The sequence below is a fragment of the Diadema antillarum genome, unplaced genomic scaffold (assembly GCF_040938485.1).
Source record: "Diadema antillarum isolate AM-2024a unplaced genomic scaffold, OU_Dant_1.0 scf00000156, whole genome shotgun sequence".
NCBI lineage: Eukaryota > Metazoa > Echinodermata > Echinoidea > Diadematoida > Diadematidae > Diadema > Diadema antillarum.
Window position 1 is genome coordinate 1,343,793 of NW_027271045.1, and position 20,009 is coordinate 1,363,801.

The 20,009-nt window shown below is 37.2% G+C and overlaps 1 pseudogene; it reads left to right on the plus strand.

The window, feature by feature from the left end:
• Window positions 1–20,009, plus strand: part of LOC139722052 (NEDD8 ultimate buster 1-like) — an 83,368-nt pseudogene that overhangs the window by 7,204 nt on the left and 56,155 nt on the right.

Consider the following 20,009-nt stretch of genomic DNA (forward strand, 5'->3'; position numbering starts at 1 on the left):
TCAGAAGTTATATTACATGTTATCAATGTCTGTATAACCATTATGTAATAAGTTAGATTGGATTTGAAATATTTCATCCTCATTTATTTCAACATATAGGATATCTGCCCAAACTTCTGTTGGTATGGATCACCTGAAGCTAATTAGTTGTGGACGTGTCCTTGATGATGGGAAGAATCTCAGAGAGCAAGGTCTTGGCCCAAATTCTCAGGTTAGTTCTAAACACACAGAAGCCATGATGAATGGCATAGCAAGCTGTTGCTGGCCTCAGATATCTTATTCTCATAGCTGACTTATCGTTTCGAAGGAGAATTATCAATTTTGTTACAAATGGGCTATCTTCCCATCACGCACAGAAACCTAGAAACTCCTTTACAAAGACTAAATGGATTGCAGAATCATGAAAAAAGAGGGTTTTTTTTGTTTTGTTTTTTTGTCACAGCGCTATATTAATGTACCCTAGTATTGCTATTTGTCAGTGTGAAGATTTATTGTGGGGGTTTTCTGCTAAAAGGCTACCAAAAACCTTTCTTCTCATATGACTATAGTACTGTACACCATGATATTGGAATGATGTCATCATGATAAACATGGTGTGCATAAATTTGATTCTAGCTTGAAAAACCTTGCCATGCATCCAAATGCCTGAAAACTTCAAAGATAAAGTCCCCTAACATTCAGTATTAAAAGAAAATGTTGACTCCCAGTTCACAAGTAACTAAATACTGAGAGAGATAAAGCCTTGCTTCTCTTGTTCTTCATAATGCATGTATATTTGGATGATCCAAATATTACATACACTTTACAATTAAAATCATTTGCTGTGGCATTTAAACTACTCCTTTTTTCCTTGCCCAATGTTTAGGTGATGGTGATTTGTCTGTCCCAAAGTGAAGTTGAGGCAAGAAAGCAGGAAGACCAGCGGAATCGTCTGGAAAGAACCAAAGAAGCAGCCAAGATTCTTGCCAAAAGAAACACAGGTTGGCGTAGCCTGCACTCTTAGTGTGAAGAATGCAGTCTAAAGAGATTAATATGCTTCCTAATGGAAACATAGAGCAATGAAGCAGAGGCATTAGGCCTAATGGAGATTTATGCCAAGTCACTTTAATCTAATATCATCAGAAGTTTAATCTCAAACATCTGTTTAAAACAGTTACAATAATGACAAGTTTGAACAAGAGACAAATGGCACTTAATGCCCATAGTTTTATTGTCTTGTGTAGTGTCCATTATCTAGTGAAAATCTTTACTGAACATTAGGTATACCAATATCCCAAATATACACAACTATCTGTATTGCAGATACCTAATCAAGAGACAATACTTTGTAAATTAAAGTAAAAATTCAAAGAAAATTACCATTTGGCACAAATTTATATGCTGTGTTTATACGAGAATCTTGGAAAGGACGAAATGTAAGACTTTGCTCGTTCCACAACGGGGAATGCAACAAGAGCAAAGAGAAAATTCATACGATGTCTGTTGTAATTCAAGCACTTCAGATGAAATCGGTAGAATTTGGCAAAGGTTGGACTGATGTCATAAAATGTACCAATCTAACCGCAGCAGACGACGTGTCACAGCTAAAACACAAATCAGAGTGCATGCATTGCTGCTGAAGAAGAGTTTGAATTGCTTCGCTAATTATGCTAATTGTGATATACTTCTAAAGAAAAGGTGGCTCAGAACACTACTATGCCAGTGCCTGGCTTGAAGACCATCACTCAAAAGGCATATCTATGATTTTAGAACACAAGGACCATTGCATTTTTTTAGTTTAAAAAGCCTGTCTAACAATGCTAAACCTGAGTGAACAGCAAACCACCCAGCGTGGCAGTGCGGCTGAATGCATAACTCAAACAGTAGCAAGGCCAAGCAAATGCTGACAGTGACTTTTGCTGAAGTGTTCAGAGTGGGCAAGTGCCTGAGTGATATGGAATTCACCTATTTGAAATATTGGTGTTACTGTTAATGTTTTTAAAGCAGATCATTCAAATGACACAGAAAAGTGTTAGATTCACTTTGCATTGGTATGGCATTTTATCCTTGCTGCGTGTAAATACCAATAAAACGCTCAACAAGAAGGACAGTTATACACCGTTGAACCTGTGCATTGTCTATAGGACACAGTCTGCTTTTGCTTTCTGATTCCATTCAGTGACATCACAAGTATCAGGCATGTTCAGCGAGTTTCAGTAGGTTTCCAAAATAGAAAGGAGAATGGTATTCTCCTCGCTTGATGTTGCACAAGTCTTTTTCGTAAGGTCGGGAATTGTAATAACTAGGCTGGCTTAAACCCTATTTGCAATTTCATGAAATATCAATATCTTTGAATGGGCAGTTTGAGTTTAGGAGTAACTGCATCCACAAATTATAGATAAAGCTCTGTATACTTATGCTGATATATTGAGTGCTAGTGGCAATTCGCTAAAATTTTGTGCTGTATATTTCTGGTTTTACAGTACTTGTACTCTTATGTCAAATATAGTTATATTCAGTTGTACTGGAATGAGAAGTATATATATATATATATATATATATATACATACATATATAATATATATTTATTTATTTATCCATTTATTTTAATATATCTATTTTCTTGTAGAAGACAGAATTGGTAGAGAAGATGACCGATACTTTCTTCAGATTGCTGACCAAACAGGACGGCCTATCAAGCTGCCTGACGAAGAGCGCCAAGCCCTGTCTGTTGCCCTCACACTTAATGAGAAGGGGCGGGCATGCCTGAAACGAAAGCAATATGGAGAAGCTCTGCTCATCCTGCTGGAAGCTGACCAAGCTTTCAAGTCAGTATAGAATTCAGGAGATGCTTTTGCATCAAATATACGGAAAAAGAAATATTGAAACTGTTTGGTCCTTTATGACTGACAGTGACTGTAAAAGTATGGTTACAGTTTATCATGCCAAAGATTCATTATTCCGAAGGCACGTTGCTCCGAAAGTTTGTAAAAAATATGAAATAAGGTTATTCCTAGGTTCTTTAAATAATCTGAAAATGCAATAAGGTTTGTTATTCCAAGGTTCTTTAATCTGAAAATGCAATAAGGTTTGTTATTCCATAGGTCCTATAATATGCACCTTTTCTTTTTTCTTTTTCGGATTAACGAACCGTATTTCATTTTCAGACTATAGAACCTGAGGAATTACAAACCTTTTTTTTTTTTTTTTTTGGAGTTCTTAGGTACCCATACACATAATACCTACATGAAACTTCAAATGTAGGCCACTGCCCTCCCCACCCCAAAACAACAACAACAACAACAAACAGAAAATAAAGCTAAAAACATATTTGCTTTAGCTGAAGCTAAGAGAAAGTTTCTTAGTGACATAACCAGAGAGAAAACAGAATGCCAGTTTTGGTCCTTGTTTACCAATATCATAAGTAAATGTGTTGGTAATATAACACGCACTTCATGGCTACACATGATGCCTACAAAACTTATAGAACTTCAAGAACTTCCAGATATGTAACATGGATGTGACACGGGCCAACTGTGACATGCAGAATAAACTAACTGGACATTGGAAAGGCCTGTAGCACAGAACACTGCTTGTAAATGTACAAGAGTGAAACTCAAATATCGCCCACTTGAATTAATTGTCAAGTGTCAGAATGTCATGCAGCTCATATTATAGAAGAGGTGCAAGGCACTTGTTAACACTTCAGAATTTTCCACCTTGTAGGCATTTTCTACCTGGTATTGTGCATATTAGGTCAAGTGTGTGGATGCTAAAAGCTTACATGAAAATACTACTCCCATAGGAACCCTGCAGATTTATTTGTTTCCATTGTTTACTTATGAGCACATTATAATTATCTCTGACTCTCATATACACCAAATACAGAGAGCAAAACATATACTGAGTAGACTAAATCAGTAATTTTTTTCAGGAAATATATATTAAAGGGATGGTACAGTATTGGTGGAGATGAGAATTGGGCTTTTAACTTTTTGTGAGATACCAAGAAAACACTGATGATACACATGTAGTACAGAGCATACCATTTTAAGAGGAATTCGAAGTTTGATGAAAATCGGGTTTGGAATTACTGAAACATCCAAAAACAAAGTAAAACAAAGTAATCGTAATAAAGTGTGGGTCCCACACTTTATTAGAATCGCTCTTTTTGGATATCTCAGCCATTTCGAAACCAATTTTCATCAAATAAATGATGAATTCCTCGTAGAATTACATGCTTTTTCATATTTCACAAGAGGTTTCTCATTATCTCACCAACAAATGTTAGAAATCTGAAATTAGGTCTCAACCAGAACTATACGATCCCTTTAACTAGTAACTCAGGAAGTGGTCTGCAGTCTTTTTGACATGATGTTTCTAATTCTTTCTTTCCCATTGTTGTTCTTGTCTTTGTTTCATGAAGGCAATGTCGATCTGAAATTCTGCAAGCAGTTGATAACTATGCTGTGTTGTGTCTTGATATCGTCTGGTGCTACCTTTGCCTACAAAATGTGGAACAATTGCCAGATGCAGGTGAGAATGTCTGTGACATATTGATATAGTCTAGAATGTAGCTGATTAGGACACTACATAACAATAAGTATTGTAAAGATCATATTTCCATGCTAGAGTAGAAATAAATACAATGGGCTCACTCTCAAGCTTCTGTACTCTTTTCCATTATTACAGTATCTGCACTGTACATGAACTTGAATTAATGGATGATTTGTTTGTAAAGAATGCATGGATGCACAAAGAAAGAAATCAAAAATTTCACCCAAACAACACTACTGCCATTGCGGTTGTGTGTAAATCATGATAATTTTCGCAAAAGATTACAATGTTATACCTTTAGAAAACACTGTTATTGTAATAAAGACATATGGTAAATAGGTGAGATACAAATATGTATTGTAAATGCTTAGATTGCATCATGTCATTGTGCAAAAATGTTGGCATATTGTACTAGTGCTTATACCAAAACATTTTTTCGATGGAATTTCCCTTTAAAAGTAATATCTCTTCATATGAATGTAGTTACTTACATGGCCACCTCTCCTGCACTTCTGTTCATCGATAATGAAAACAATATTATTAGGCCTACAAGGTTCAAAGAAGACTGTAATTTAACCAGGTTTATGTTGATCAAATGATATGAAATTCTATGTGTAGCAAACGTTAGAATGACTGTAAGCCAAAGTTCAGGGCTTCAAAGTTTTGTGGGTGGCTCCTGCAGTTTACTAGCATAACAAGTAAAATCTGAATTCTGTTTTGCTTTGATGAAATGATCTTCAGTCATGTATTAGTATTGCTTGGAGGCGTAGCCGTATACATCTGCTGGAGAAATGTGGTCATGTGCGTAGTCTTTGCAGATGTGAGTGTTCCTTGGAATGTGGGCGTAGGTTATAAACATCATTGAAAGACATCAATCATACAGGAGGATTGATCAGTTGAATATCAGAATACATTGTTTGTTTGTCTGTTTCTAATGAATGCAAGTTATGCTTTGTCTTTTAGATGATGGGGTCATGGGGTGGAAGAGGAGGAATTGACCACTGTGAGCTGCAGCAGCATATGAGTTGTTTGACATTTAGTGTTGAGTGGCTTGGGGCATGGACCCTCAACAAAGTGGGGGAGCTCAATATGTTATGCTGAGATGTGCACACCAATCTTGTCTGCCACTTTGCACAAAAGGTGATCTGTGTGTCTTTCTTTCTCAGTGCATAGCTTACAAGTTTCAATTGCTGTGGGATGCGCTCACTAGGAAAACATGACATAGTTATGTCAAAATTATAGAAGTCAGCAGCAAGCATGAAAGTATAAAACTATTGTTTTGATAGATTCACATGGTTGTGTAGACCTACAAAGGAAAAAGAAATCATATTTTATTTACTGATGTGGATGGTGTTTATCTGACAGAGTCCAGACTGCAAACTTGTGAGGATTGTTTCAAGAGGAGCTATGGAGAGAACATGGAGCGCCTCACAGCACTAAAAGGTGACAGCAGCACAGAGCTTGCACTCTACGTCCGGCTCTACCTCTTACTGGTGAGTGACACATGCAGGGACCAATTCATTTGTATTATGCACTTTTGTGAAAACTGATTCAGTTCAATAATGTTGCCATGTTATACTATCTGAATAAAAAATCCCATATTGTATTTTTGAATAGCAAGTTCCCTTAAATTCTGCATTAATGAACCTATCATGTGGTGAATATTTGTTTCTGACGAGTATCCAACATGTCATGTTAATGAAATACCACAGTAAAGGATACCTAGCTAGATTGGGAAATTTTTGTGGTTCTTGCCACTGACCCATGTTTAACCTATTTTGTGATGCTTGAAGGTTTGTGTGATGAATTAAATGAGGAAGAGAGGTTTGCAGTAACACCATGTGTACATAGTCCATCCAGGGACTATTGCTTGGCAGGAGAAGAGTCTATAGAAAGAGGAGACTTGAGGAAGAAAGTGACATTTGGAGAATATAGGGAAGGCAGGCAAATAGTGACAATTGAGGGGCAGCATTGAGCTGGAAGTTGAAGTTACCCTACTGGAGACAGGAGAAAAAGGGAACAGAGCGAGTCATAAGAAAGAATGGAGCGAAAATCAGGTAAAGGCTTCGGAAATCATTGACAGGAGTAAGATGAAACAGAAAGGAGGGAGAATTAGACAAAGAAGTTGAAGGTTAGAAAATCATGGAGATATTAAAGAGAGAGAAGTGAAGTTTCATGAAACCAAGGGAGAGAAATGAAGCCAGTGAACGATGTGGGTTATGGAACGCGGAATCAAACGATAAAAAGAGGAATAAATCGGGAAGGAAGGAGGTAAGTCGAGGAGAAATGAGACTATAGAGTAAGAGAAAGGAAAGAAAAAGAGGAATGAAACATAATAAAGTGTAGGGGAGGGGTTGAGTGCATCATAGAAAAGATTGCTGTGGGGGAGAGAAATAATAATTAAAAGTTAAGTCCTGAAGTTAAGATTCTGGTGGAAGAAGGGAATTGGAGAGAATGTAAAGTTTTAAAAATGTAGTCCTAAGGGGGAGAAAGCACTGAGATATAATCTTGCAAAGAAACATAAGCAATGTTGAGATGGTCCTGAAACGGACTGTTGTTTGTAAGGAAAGCAAGAAATAAAAGGAGGAAAGAGATAAGTGGAGGAGAATCAGACTACAGTTTAAGAGAAAGAAAAAAGTGGAATGAAAATGAGTGAGCAAAAACACTAGTTCAGAGAGAGCAAGAATAAGAATAATTAAAACCTCAGAGAAATGTGTGTATTCCTTTTTTATGCCTCCGCCACGAAGTGGTGCCGGAGGCATTATGTTTTCGGGTTGTCCGTCCGTCCGCCCGTCCGTCCTTCCGTCCGTCCGTCCGTCCGTCCGTCCTTCCGTCCGTCCGTCCTTCCGTCCGTCCGTAATGAATTTTGTGGACAGGGTAACTACCAAAACCTTTTGAGGTATCCTAATGAAACTTGGCATGTGTGTGTATTAGGGGGTGAAGTTGTGCCTATCAACTTTTGGGTGCACATGCTCAAGGTCAAAGGTCAAAAGGTCAAGGTCAAATGCTCAAAATTTTACAATTTTCCCCATATCTATGCAATGCCTGAAGATATTTTCTTGAAACTTAGTGTATACATGTACTACCCAATTAAGATTCTCTGGTGAAAGTTTGGGGTCATGAGGTCAAAAGGTCAAAGGTCAAAAGGTCAAGTAAAATGTTAAAATTTTACTTTTTTCTCTGTATCTTGGAAATTGTTCAAGGTATCTTCATGGAACATAGTGTATATGCATCTACTGACTGGCAGTGGTTATCTAGGGAATTTAGGGTTCACGGGGTCAAAGGTCAGGGGTCAAAGGTCAAGGGCAATACTTCAAAATCTTACTATTTTCCTTATATTTATGCAATGCCAGCAGGATTTTTTTTTTTTTAGACTTGATGTATGCATGTCTAACCCAATAGAGTTTCTCTGGGATTTTTTTTGCCAAGAAGGTCAAAGGTCAAAAGGTCAAAGATCAAGTGAAAGTGCTGAACTTACTTTTTTCTCCATATCTCGGAAGTGGCTCAAGTTATCTTGAAACTTAGTACATGCTGAATTTATGTGTGTTCTGCCTGACAGTGCTTCTCTTATAAATCAAAGGCCAGATGAAAATGATAACAATTTACTGTTCAGTACAGAAATTGCGCTTTTTCTCCATACCTTGAAAATTACTCAGTGCATAAACTTATGAAATGGTCAAAGTCAAGTTAAAGTTTTTAAATCCCCAAATACATGCTCTCCTATTCATCCAATTAAACATAGGTCAAGGAAGGTAAACATTCAATACATTTGTGACAAACATGTCATTTTAATATTTTGCCAATTTTGTGAAAATGTAATCACACATTGTCCACATGTACTATAGACCTATTAGGAGAATCATGCATTATGGCGGAGGCATACCAGTCGCCATAGCGACATTTCTAGTTGTTGTTTTGATTTTGCATTCCTTCAATAGTTCTTATCATTCACAGGCTTCGTTTTTCTCCCTTGGTTTTGTGAAACTTCACTTCTCTCTCCTATCTCCATGATTTTCCAACCTTCATCTTCTCCCTCTTTCACCTTTTTCCTGTTTTCACCTTTCTCCTCCCAATGACTTCCAAACCCTTTACCTGATTTTCATTTTATTCTTCTTTCCTGTCCCCTTTTCTCCTGTCTCCACTAGTGCAACTTCAACTTCAACCTCACTGCTTCCCCTCAATTATCACCATCTGTCTTCCTTATACTCCCCCCCATTTCGCTTCCCTCCGCAACTCTCCTCTTTCTAGGCTCTTCTAGGCAATATTCCCTGTGAGGACTAAGAACACATGGTGTTACCACAACCCTTTCTCCTTTAAGCTGTTTCTTTTTTTTTTTGTCTAAAATTCAACTCTATGCCGCTAACGTGGGATATTCTGTCATAATACATGAGGGCTGAATATAAACTTTCTGCATTTTAACTCTTCCTGCATAATATATCGTTTGAATTAATACCCATAATTGATTTGTTTGCTTTTGATTTAATATGAAAGTACATCCCCTGTAATAGAATTTATGCTATAATAAGTAGATCTTATATTTACCCCCCCCCCCCCCCTCCCCCACCAAAAGAACAACAGTTGTACTTTTGATTTTCATTAAAAATGTTGTTTTGCCATGTGTCACTGTGCATTCAGTCTTTGTTAATTTCTTTTCAGGGCATAGTTGCAGCTCTGAAAAACAATAAACTACAAGCAGGAACGCTTCTGAATAAAGTAGGTTAACATTTATCTTATTTTCCAAGACTCTGTAAAATTTATTGAAAGGCATCATAGAATACAGGGGAAACTCAATATAACAAGGAGGTCAGACCTCAGCCATTTTCCTCATTAAAGCCCGCATGTACCTTTTTATATCAGTAAGCACAAAGTGCATTGCTCAAATATTATACCAATATGTGTTTGGACTACTAGTACAATGTACAGATATATATCATGTAAAATAGCATGACTTCAGTGCTGAACCTGCAGTGCTGCAGAATATGAGTCTCGTTTTGAATGTAAACATAATTTTGTTGTCATTCACAGAAAAAACAACAGAATCCACAATACATGTTCCAATTTGTTGGATAAAAGATTAATTAAATGAGCAGTGTATGTCATTCACACAGTCATATCATCGTTTCCAAAGTTTGGGTGTATACTGTGGACAGTGGATGGATGTGGAACATTTTGTGCATGTATGTGGTGATATGTTAGTGATGACTAGTACCCCCATTCCACAGAAACTTATTTCTCGTCGGTCAGTCATCAGAAGCAAAGTTTGTTGCGTCTCGCCACCAACCAAAGTGGATCAGATCATGTGCACAATCTGATGAATCAAACTTGTGTTGGTTGACTGTCAGGTCAGTGTCAGACATGCCGTGCTTGATTCCTCATTGGACGATCTTGCCTCATCGGATCATCCATCGCCCATCATGTCTGATACTGACCTGCTAGTCTACCAACACAAGTTCCATTCATGAGACTGTGATCCAATACACTTTGGTTGGTGGCCAGAAGCAAATAACTTTACTTCCGACAAGTTACCGATGAGAAAAAAATCTCTTTGGAGTGGGTATAGCATACGTGAGGAACAACGGTGCGTTATTTAATTCTGCAGTTCAAAAAAATAACCAAAAAAAATATGGATCATACACTGGCTAGATTGAGCACTGTGTTGTACCATACAGCTACTATAAAATTGTGGACGAGGTGTTATTTCCTTACAGCAGGTCTCACTCTAAGAGCAGCATAATACATTTCCTTGTAGGGGAGAAACATCAGGTCAGAAGAAATTTTCTGGTATAGATCTTATGTCAATGAGAGTTTTGGTTTATTGAGTTTCCCTTGTATGTTGCCAAAGCTAACACTACTAAGTTGAATAACTGTTCAGACTATCAAAGTATTACTCTACAAAGGACAATTTTCTTCTGTATCTTGATGTGAGAAGCCAGCTGATATTATGATTGTTACTCACATTGTATATTGTATTATGAAGCAGCAAAAGTTGACTCCACAGTAAACAATCATGTGGACTATTCCTACTGTATTGGACAATTGCCTTTGGTGATACATGGTTTGTTTGTTTGTTTGTTTGTTTGTTTGTTTTTAGCATGTGGTTGTTTATTTATGTACATTGAGTCGACAGCAGCACTGAACTTCTACTTCAAGACGATTGAAGATTTAATTTTTATTGCAAATTATGTCTGTAATACTCAGACATGCATAGTTTGCTGGAGTGTCTCCAAGTTTCATTATCTATCCTTGCTGAATTTATTACTTTTTAGACTCACAAAGAAAAACATAGATTGCTATAAAGTGAACTGTTGTTATAATAAACAGTATTCTTTATTCCACATAACCTTAATATTCTTGTCATACTGAATCAGGAAAAAAAAAAACACTTTTTTTTTTAAAACCACTGTTGCATTCTCAGTTAAGAAATATCACCTTTTCATTTTGGTGTGTTGGTATTACACTGTATTTCTAATCAAGATGAATGTAGTCTACTAGTACATTAATTTTTTTCATAATCTTTGTGACAAAAATCCTTGTTTTAACCTGAAGCAATAATTACTGTTAATTGATATGGTGTAGTTCTCATCATGGATAAATCCTGCAGAAGCAAAGTATAGAATGTCTGGTCAGACCTTGCATTTGATTGTGGAGTTGGTGTGTAGATACATGTATACACTTTTTTTTTTTTCAAATCACCAAAAAATAGAACCAATATAATACATGTGTTAGTTGGATGAACTCTTGCTGGCAATTCGCTTTCATCACTTTCATTGATATTTGCCTGTGCTGATTATCTACCCTGTATATTTAATTTCATGTCATACTGATGCTGCTATATTCTTATATCACACCCAACTGACATTGTTTCTAAAGGCTGAGAGTATCTTAACATCACTACAAGTAGATGAGAATAAACTGATGCAGCTAATGTCCATGGGGTATGACATGGTGGAGTCCAGGCTTGGCCTTAGAGCTGCTGGAGGCAGTGTATCCCATGCCGTCACCAAAATTATTGAGAGGAGAGAGAGAAAGAGGGAGATCGCAGAGAAGGAAAAGGAGGAGGCCAAACGGAAGAGGCAGCAGAGGAGGATTGGGAAGACTGCTGATGGAAATTGGTGAGTGTATTATTGTGATTATATAAGAGGATGTACTGGGAAACAAGTACATACTTTTACTTTGATGTTAATTTATGATTGGAAACAGGTCAGTAAACAATGGGATAAGGAATGCCTGCTTTGATAAAAATGTATTCAAGTGAGATATTTTTGGTTCATACCAAACTGACCTGCACATGCTCTGTCAAAAGTAAGATCAGTCATTTGCTGCCAAAGCACCACTGTTACGTGCACTTTGATGGCAGAATCTCCAATACATATACCCGTGGGCCTAATACTGATGTTAATGGACAGTAAAGCTTGCACAATTTGACATTGCGTAAGTTGCCAAATTGCATAAGTCAACTGAATTCATTCTTATGAAATCCTGTATGTTTGTCTACATTTTTGCAAGTCGACTATTTCCATGTCTACACGAGTTCTTCCTCCAAACTGGGGAAGTTCTGTCTAAGTTGACGGGTATTTTTGTCTTTATAACAAGACACGACAAGAACACTCAATCATTAGTAGTGTGGTTCAGTTCTCTATGGTATTTATATCCATGATTCAACATGTTGCATGCAGGCACCACTTGAAGTAGGTGTGTGTGATTGCGTCTTATGTAAACTAACTTATGTGTGTGTGTGTGTGTGTTCGTGTGTCTCATGCGACTTGATGTGGGCTGCGTGGTCAGCTCTTTCTCACTGTACCGCATTCAAATTGGAATGTGGGGGGAATTGAAAAACGTCTTCACAAGCAGGAGTGATGATTATAATTCATAGCATTGTTGCAAGTGTTGACCAGGGGGGCATTTCATTAGGTGTTTTGTCAAGAAATTTTTTTTCTGACAAACTGTTCTAGGCTACTGAAATCCTTGCATCTGATCAGCCGACAGGTTTGTCGCACAAAACGCTTCATGAAATGCCCCCCAGAGACAGTTTCTATCTGCCTGCTTAACAGAAGTGAGACATACAGTGTAGGCATTACTTTGCCGTTGTCAAAGTCATCAACAGGTTATTTGGTCTACTCTCTATGTATGACTTTGAGCTATGACCACCAAACAAGCATCACAGGTACATAACCTAAAATCAACGTTCAAATTTGAATATGGATATTAAAATCCAACAAGAACAAAAGGTCAAGGAACTTTCCCTGGTAAGGGCTCTAGGGTCTACTCAGTTTTGTGGTGTACTCTTATTAACTTTTCACAGATGTGAGCTATGACGCATTTGTAGCACAAAACGCTTCATGAAATGCCTACATCAAAATTCATCTTAAAAAGATAAATAAAAAGCAAAACATGAAAAAACATTGGAATACATAGAGAAGGTAAAAAAAAAGAAAATACAATACTTCAGAAATTCATTTTGATGGCACTTTTTTTTTTACAATTGCAACTGATTTACAGCAAAAAGTTTGATTTCATGCATACAGTCGTGTACATTGTTCAAAATTAGCATAATAAATTACCACATATACTTTTTTCCATTGTAAATCAACTCCTCAGTTTTGCAGATTACATCACGGGCAATGTATGTGTAATCATGCAGTCGACAGCAAAGATCTGGAGGGGGCCTGGGAGGTCCCCCCCCCCCACACACACACACACACACTATCATTAGCCTGGCCTAGTTAGGGTTAAGGACAAGTTCATCTTAATATATAATTGTACATGTGGATCGAGTGAATGCAGCAATATTAGCCGAATTAATCAGTGAAAGTTTGTGGAAAATCCGACAATCAGTCTAAAAGTTGAAATGAATTTCTAAGTTTCAGCGCAGTCACTGCTAGATGGGAAGACTAAGGTACAGTATATGATGTCACATCATGCATACAGCAATATATACAATGTAAGGAAAATTAAGTATGCATTTCCTTGACTTGTTACTGACATATGTTATGGGTAGTAATTTTCCCTCTGTGTTCTGAAAGAGGCAAGTCAGGTGCTCTTTTATTATGTGAGAAAAGTAAAAATACATTGTATGTTGAATTATTTTTATCTTTTCTTTAGATTATTCTATGCCTGTGACATCACAAGCTGTTAACAGTAGTAGTCTTCTCATCCAGTGATGGCAGCATTAACACTTGAAATATTCATGACTTTTGAACAGATTGTCAAATTTTCCTCAAACTTTCACTGATGTGTGTACTAATATAGCTGCATTCTCGCAATCCCTATGTACATGTAATTAGGCTGATCTTGTCCTTTAAACCTGTGCATAACTTGGTTTATAAAATGGTTCAAAGAACAATTTTTCATTTACCTTTTGGGTTAAGGGTAAATACCTGTCAGCTACATGTTGAACTTGCTCTGAAGCCAAGATGTTTGAGGCAATGATTCCAAACACACTGAACACAAATTTAAAAGTTGTTAACAATAAATACGTGATTGAGTGCACGCTGTTAAAAGCATACATTTGTGATGTCAGTGAGCACAGTACGGGAAACACAACTGAATGAACAAAGTCAAGCATTTGAGCGATGACATCTCTGAGCAGTCGTTAGTAGTCGATAGGCAATATGAAAGACTAGTCACATGACTGCTCTCAGTCAATCATTTGATTAGGATCCATGTCACCATTTTACTATGTAAAGTTGTATAATAGTAAATGAAAACTCATATGCACCAGTCAGTTACTCTTCCTGTGACATTTTAATTACAAAATCATCAATGGTACACACATGTTCACAAGCATAAAATAGCATAACTAAACTAAAGCAGTTTGATTTTGTGTCATGTAGTCTCCACAGATGTCAGCCAGAGTACTGAAGACTGCTAGTAACAGGCTGGCTGAAAATTACAATCAAGTAATTTAAACCTGTTATGAATTAAAGATTGTAGTAGAACTATAACAAACATGTTCAGCAATACTGTGCAGGGTGGTCCACAGCTTGACATTTAATAGCGAGTTGCAGAGAAGATTATACAAAAGTATTTGATATTGTGTTTGAATTGAGAGTACAAGAGTGAAATTTCCCTTGACAGAGATACTCTCTCGTGCTATCTTAACCTTACCACACGGGATAACTTTAGTAACTCAAGTGCAACACACACGTTTAATAGATTGGGCTGCCTCCACACCTCAGGCAATCACTATCTGTCATACATGCTGATAATGACTCTTCACCTACCTGTACCTGTACATTTCAAGTTTAGTGATCTTGACTTAAGACCTTAAACCCTCTCTCCCTAAATAATATAAATTTTTGGTTACTTCTACCCATTACACCAAATGAAAGTACATGTATCATTAAAGTTACACATATAGAGCAATGTACAGCACAAATTTCCTGAGCTCAGGTAAGAAATAACCAGGCAGGATTCTGTAAAGGGAAGGGGATGCGATGACAAGATACCCAAGGTACAATTGTACTTGCATTTGGAAACATCATAGAACAATGTACAAAATGGCAGAAGCAAATACAGTATCTATCACTTTGTCAACTTTGAAATGGCCTTCTATAACATACACTGAGAAGGCCTCTGGAACATTTCAAGGATGCATGAAATCCCAGAGCTTATATAAGTAGTGGACTTCATTAATACCTTCTATGCCAACTTCAAATGCTGGCAGGGAACAGAACCGAGTATTCCGGCATTACAAACTAGAAATGTCGCTATGGCGACTGATGCCTCCGCCATAATGCATGATTCTCCCAATAGGCGTATAGTACAATCTCTTCACAATGTGTGATCCATGACAGTTTCACATAACTGGCAAAATATTGATATGACAGGTTTGTCAGAAATGACTTGAATGTTCACTTTCCTTGAACTGGGTTTGCTATAATTGTCGAAGAGTGCAGGTACACATATTTGGGGAATTGAGAATTTTTACTTGAATTCTGACCGACCCTTTTATAAGTTTGTGCATTGAGTAATTTCCAAGGTATGAAGAAAGAGTGTAATTACAGTACAAAATAGATTTTTTTTTTTTTTTTTTTTGGGGGGGGGGGGGGCATTGAAACCTGGCCTTTGAACCTTAACATTTGACCTTTGACATTCTGGCTGGAAATTTCCAGGAGAATCTCCATTAGGTAATGCATGTATATATTAAGTTTGAAAACTAATAATGCAAGCATTTGATATACTAGTGTATGAGGGAAATAGTAAAATATTGAGGAGTTGACCTTGACCTTTGACCCCATGACTATATGTGACCTATGACCCCTAAATTCCCTAGATAATCTCTGCCAGTCAGTACAACCGTACATGCGTATGTACCAAGTTCCATGAAGATACATTGAACCATTTGTGAGAAAAGTGATATTACAACATTTTCACCTAACCTTTGACCTTATGACATGAAACTCTCTGGAGAATCTACGCAGTAATACATGTCTACACCAAGTTTCAAGAAAACACCTTAGGCAAATGCATAGATATTGGGAAATAGCAACATTTTTAGCATTTGACCTTGACCTTTTGACCTTTGACCTCTTGCCAATGTCACTAAAATCTACTCAGCTAATTGTCCCATCATACATCATCCTTGGACCAAGTTTGGTGAAAGCTGCTTCATCCAGTATTGAGTTATCACGTAAACATATAAATTTCAGGATTCGACCTTGATCTTTGACCTTTGACCTCAGTCTGATTTCACTAAAATACTAATCAAGTAATTGTCTCATCATACATCATCGTCCGACAAAGTTTGGTGAAATTTGCTCGATCCAGTCTTGAGTTATTGCGTAAATGGATACGATTTCATTTGACCTTGACCTTTGATCTTTGGCGGATTTCACCCAAAATCTAATCAACTAATTGCCCCATCATACTTTATACTTGGACCAAGTTTGGTAGAATTCAAGTCTATATTACTCAAGTTATCGCGTAAACGAAAGCGGACGGACGTACGGACGGACGGACAACCCGAAAACATAATGCCTCCGGCACCACTTCATGGCGGAGGCATAATAAAAATCAGTCAGACAAGGTTGTGTGCTGTTAGTATTGCTATCGACTGGGTAATGTGCCTTACACTGGCACATACAACTAGAGGTATGCTGGACCTTTTTTTTTTTTTTCCATGAACGAACCTTGATTTTTCTGTTGATCTGGATCTGGTTGCACACGTTTCGCTGACACAGGCAAGAAAAAACATCATGTCTCTGCTACTTTGCACAGCAAGTTGGCCTTACAATAAACAAGAGGAAATCTGAAGTGATCATGCTAACCACTTCAGATCCATAACCTACACATGAGTATGGAGAAGCTCACACCTTTGGACATACCTGACTAAAGATATGGCTTGTTATGATATTTTTGATCAAAGTTAAATTGACTTTTCTCATCAACCCTACACTTCTGTCTTGTCATATTTATGCAAATAACTGCTAGCTGAAGTAATGACTGAAAGTGACATGTTTTGCAATTAGCACAGTGACCATTTATCTCAATCATTTCATTGGAATAATAACATTGTTGATTCAGTTGTATCCTTCCTCCATAATATTACCACTGGAAATTCAAGGATAAAGTTACAGCAGATTTTTTTTTTCTAGTAAAAGTTAAATGACCAGTGACCTTAAAGGATCTTCCCAAAAATCTCATCAGCACATCTAAACCTTATCATGCCACAGAGCTGGGCTAAGTAGCAAAAAGGGGGGAAAAAATCGAAGGAATTTTTTAGCAAGATCTTACAGCTGGCCAGCCAACACACAGAGACAACCCAACATCCTTCAAGGCAGAGACATACAATTCTCTTGGCATGAATGTCAACAACATACAATGTATTTGACACACTGCAAAGTTTGTTCTTTTTTAAGTATTTTGTCAAATTTTGGCAAAGGAGCTGTAGACTGCCACACAAATTTATATTGCTTCTTCTGGATGACCTACTGAAACAATCTCTTCTGGACAACCCTGCCAGAAATGTTATACAGTACTTCTCATAGCCATTAACTTTAGGCTTAACAGAGTATATATTATTCTTTCTCTTCAAAATGGTTTATCAACTGTAAGACAACACAGCAAATTAACTGTTTCTTTGTTGAATTATTATGTACAGTGTGTAAGTATGATTTGATGCAATTTTATGTTACAAACAATGCTTTGAAAAATTTATAAAAATCTTGAGTGAACACTTTCATTACACCAAGGCAGAATGGCCCATGAAAAATATCTTACAGTGAACAGTGATAGCAACCAGTAACTTGAAGTATGCACCAAAGACATTCTTAATGTCTGCAACGTAAACCATCATTGTTTACCAAAACTATGTAATACACTGTATGTGTTATCTATCATGAGGAGGACATGAGGACGAGATCCTTCTTGTGGCAACAAATTCTGTGCCACAAGAAAGATGCCTTCCTCATCCTTCCATTTGTCTCCATCGTCCAGGAAAAGATTACTTGTATATCTCCGATGGCTGTCAAACTGGGCTTCCTCGTTGAGGAGTTACTATCATTTGGTTCTTCAACAAAGTTTGCTGTACAACTCACACGTCATCCTGCAGACCGACTGTGGGGACCAGTTGTCAGACTTGACATCCTAAGATATTCAAGCTAAATACATGTAGTGTACATCACTTAATAGGTACAAATGAAATGTGCAAACAAAACATGATTGAGAACTACTGTACATGTATGAAGTCCCCCAAATGAGCAGGGTAATAGTAATGTATGCCATAATCTACAGCATGGAGTGCCTGTGATGCCAAGGAGCTATACAATGTAATATATTTTGTTAAATTTTGATGTAATTCTGTGTTTTGAAAAGAACGAGTTGTATTTTGTGGACAGAAGATCCATCTGTTCTCTAATGCTACATTTACACCATGTTCCCAGCGGCCATGGCAGCCCTGTTTGCCTGAAATGTACTATGCTGTGGGTACTGTAGGAAAGATATCATCCCCCCCCCCCACCCTTTGTAATCTAGTCTTTATTCAATCCAGTTGTTGCTCAAAAGAGCATTTCAGTTCTGAGTTCACATTCTCACAGCATCTGGTTAGGCTAGACTGCACATATTGCTCATTGTGGCCCACTACAGAATGCCTCAAATTTTTGTGATGTCCAATTATGAGCTGTCACGCTTTCCTGCATTCACCCCGTTTTATTACGGCCTCCTAGGTTTCTCATCAGCACTGTGACTGCTTTGGCAAATTTTCTGACAGTTTAAAAGTCTGACATGGCCTACAGGGTAATAACGGCCTGTCAAGTTTACCCATCCCGTCCCATCGCATTGTTTCATGTCCATCCTATACTGTCCACAAGTGGCCTGAAACAGAACTGCCGTTGTCTGCGGGAAGATGTAGCATCAGCACTTTCATTCTTTTGATGATTATGCAATTCATGCACCAATGATGACAAACATCCAAAAACTCTAGTAGAGTTTACTAATGAAATCAGACATTTTATGCTATCCTATGTAAAAACCAGGTCTTAGCATCAAAATTACAATATCACAAATTATCAAAACTATATTGAACATTTGAAAATTTGAATGTACCGTGCACTCCCATTGTAACGAACATGGTAAAATAAAAATATTCCAGTTACAATGAAGTAAAAACTCAGGCCGCAACATTGTGCACTCTCTGTTTTTTATTCTTTGTTTGGTTATAACGAAATTTGATATAACAAAAGAAAGCTGTTGGTCAAGAGAACTTTGTCATAATGAGAGTCCACCTCTGTATTGTATTGGCATAAAAGATATGTAATGATAAAGTGGACTGAAGTTTTGGATAGAACAGAGAAATTCAGCCAACTCAATCAGCCTGTAGTATCAAAGGACCTAATTTTGCTTGGCAACTGACCAATGATTATCATTCATGTCGTCTTTCTACTTTAAGAGCCTTGTACAGACAAACCTTATTAAAATGATACTCGGTCCACAAGATTTTTTTCTTCTTATGTAACAAAGTTTTGTTTTAACATGTGTCCACAGGTTGCTACATAAACACACACATGTCGGGTTACATACACTGCTGGTGCAGGTGACTCCAACCCATTAGCAAGTTTGTTAATCAATTTCTGCCATTAACAGATTATAAATCCATATACAGTGGAAACTCGATATAACGAGATGGTCGGGACCGAGTCATTTTCCTCGTTATAGCCGATATCTCGTTATATCAGTAGGCATAAAAGAAGGCATAACATAAAGACATTAATTTGCACATGTGGGACTACCCATCATATTTCAATCAATACTGATAACTTTATATTGTGTGTGAGGGAATTACTCACCTTTATGGGTATAAGAAGATGTTTTTCGCCAAGGAAATCCAATATCAAGAATGTGTTTCTTATTTATTGTAGATGTTTGAATTTGTAAATTTATATAGCTTGCGATTGTATCAAGATCGTCTGTGGATTGGTGTGTGGTTATCGTATGGGTGTGTGTTGTGTGGAAAGCTTGAATATGGTCTGCACAAT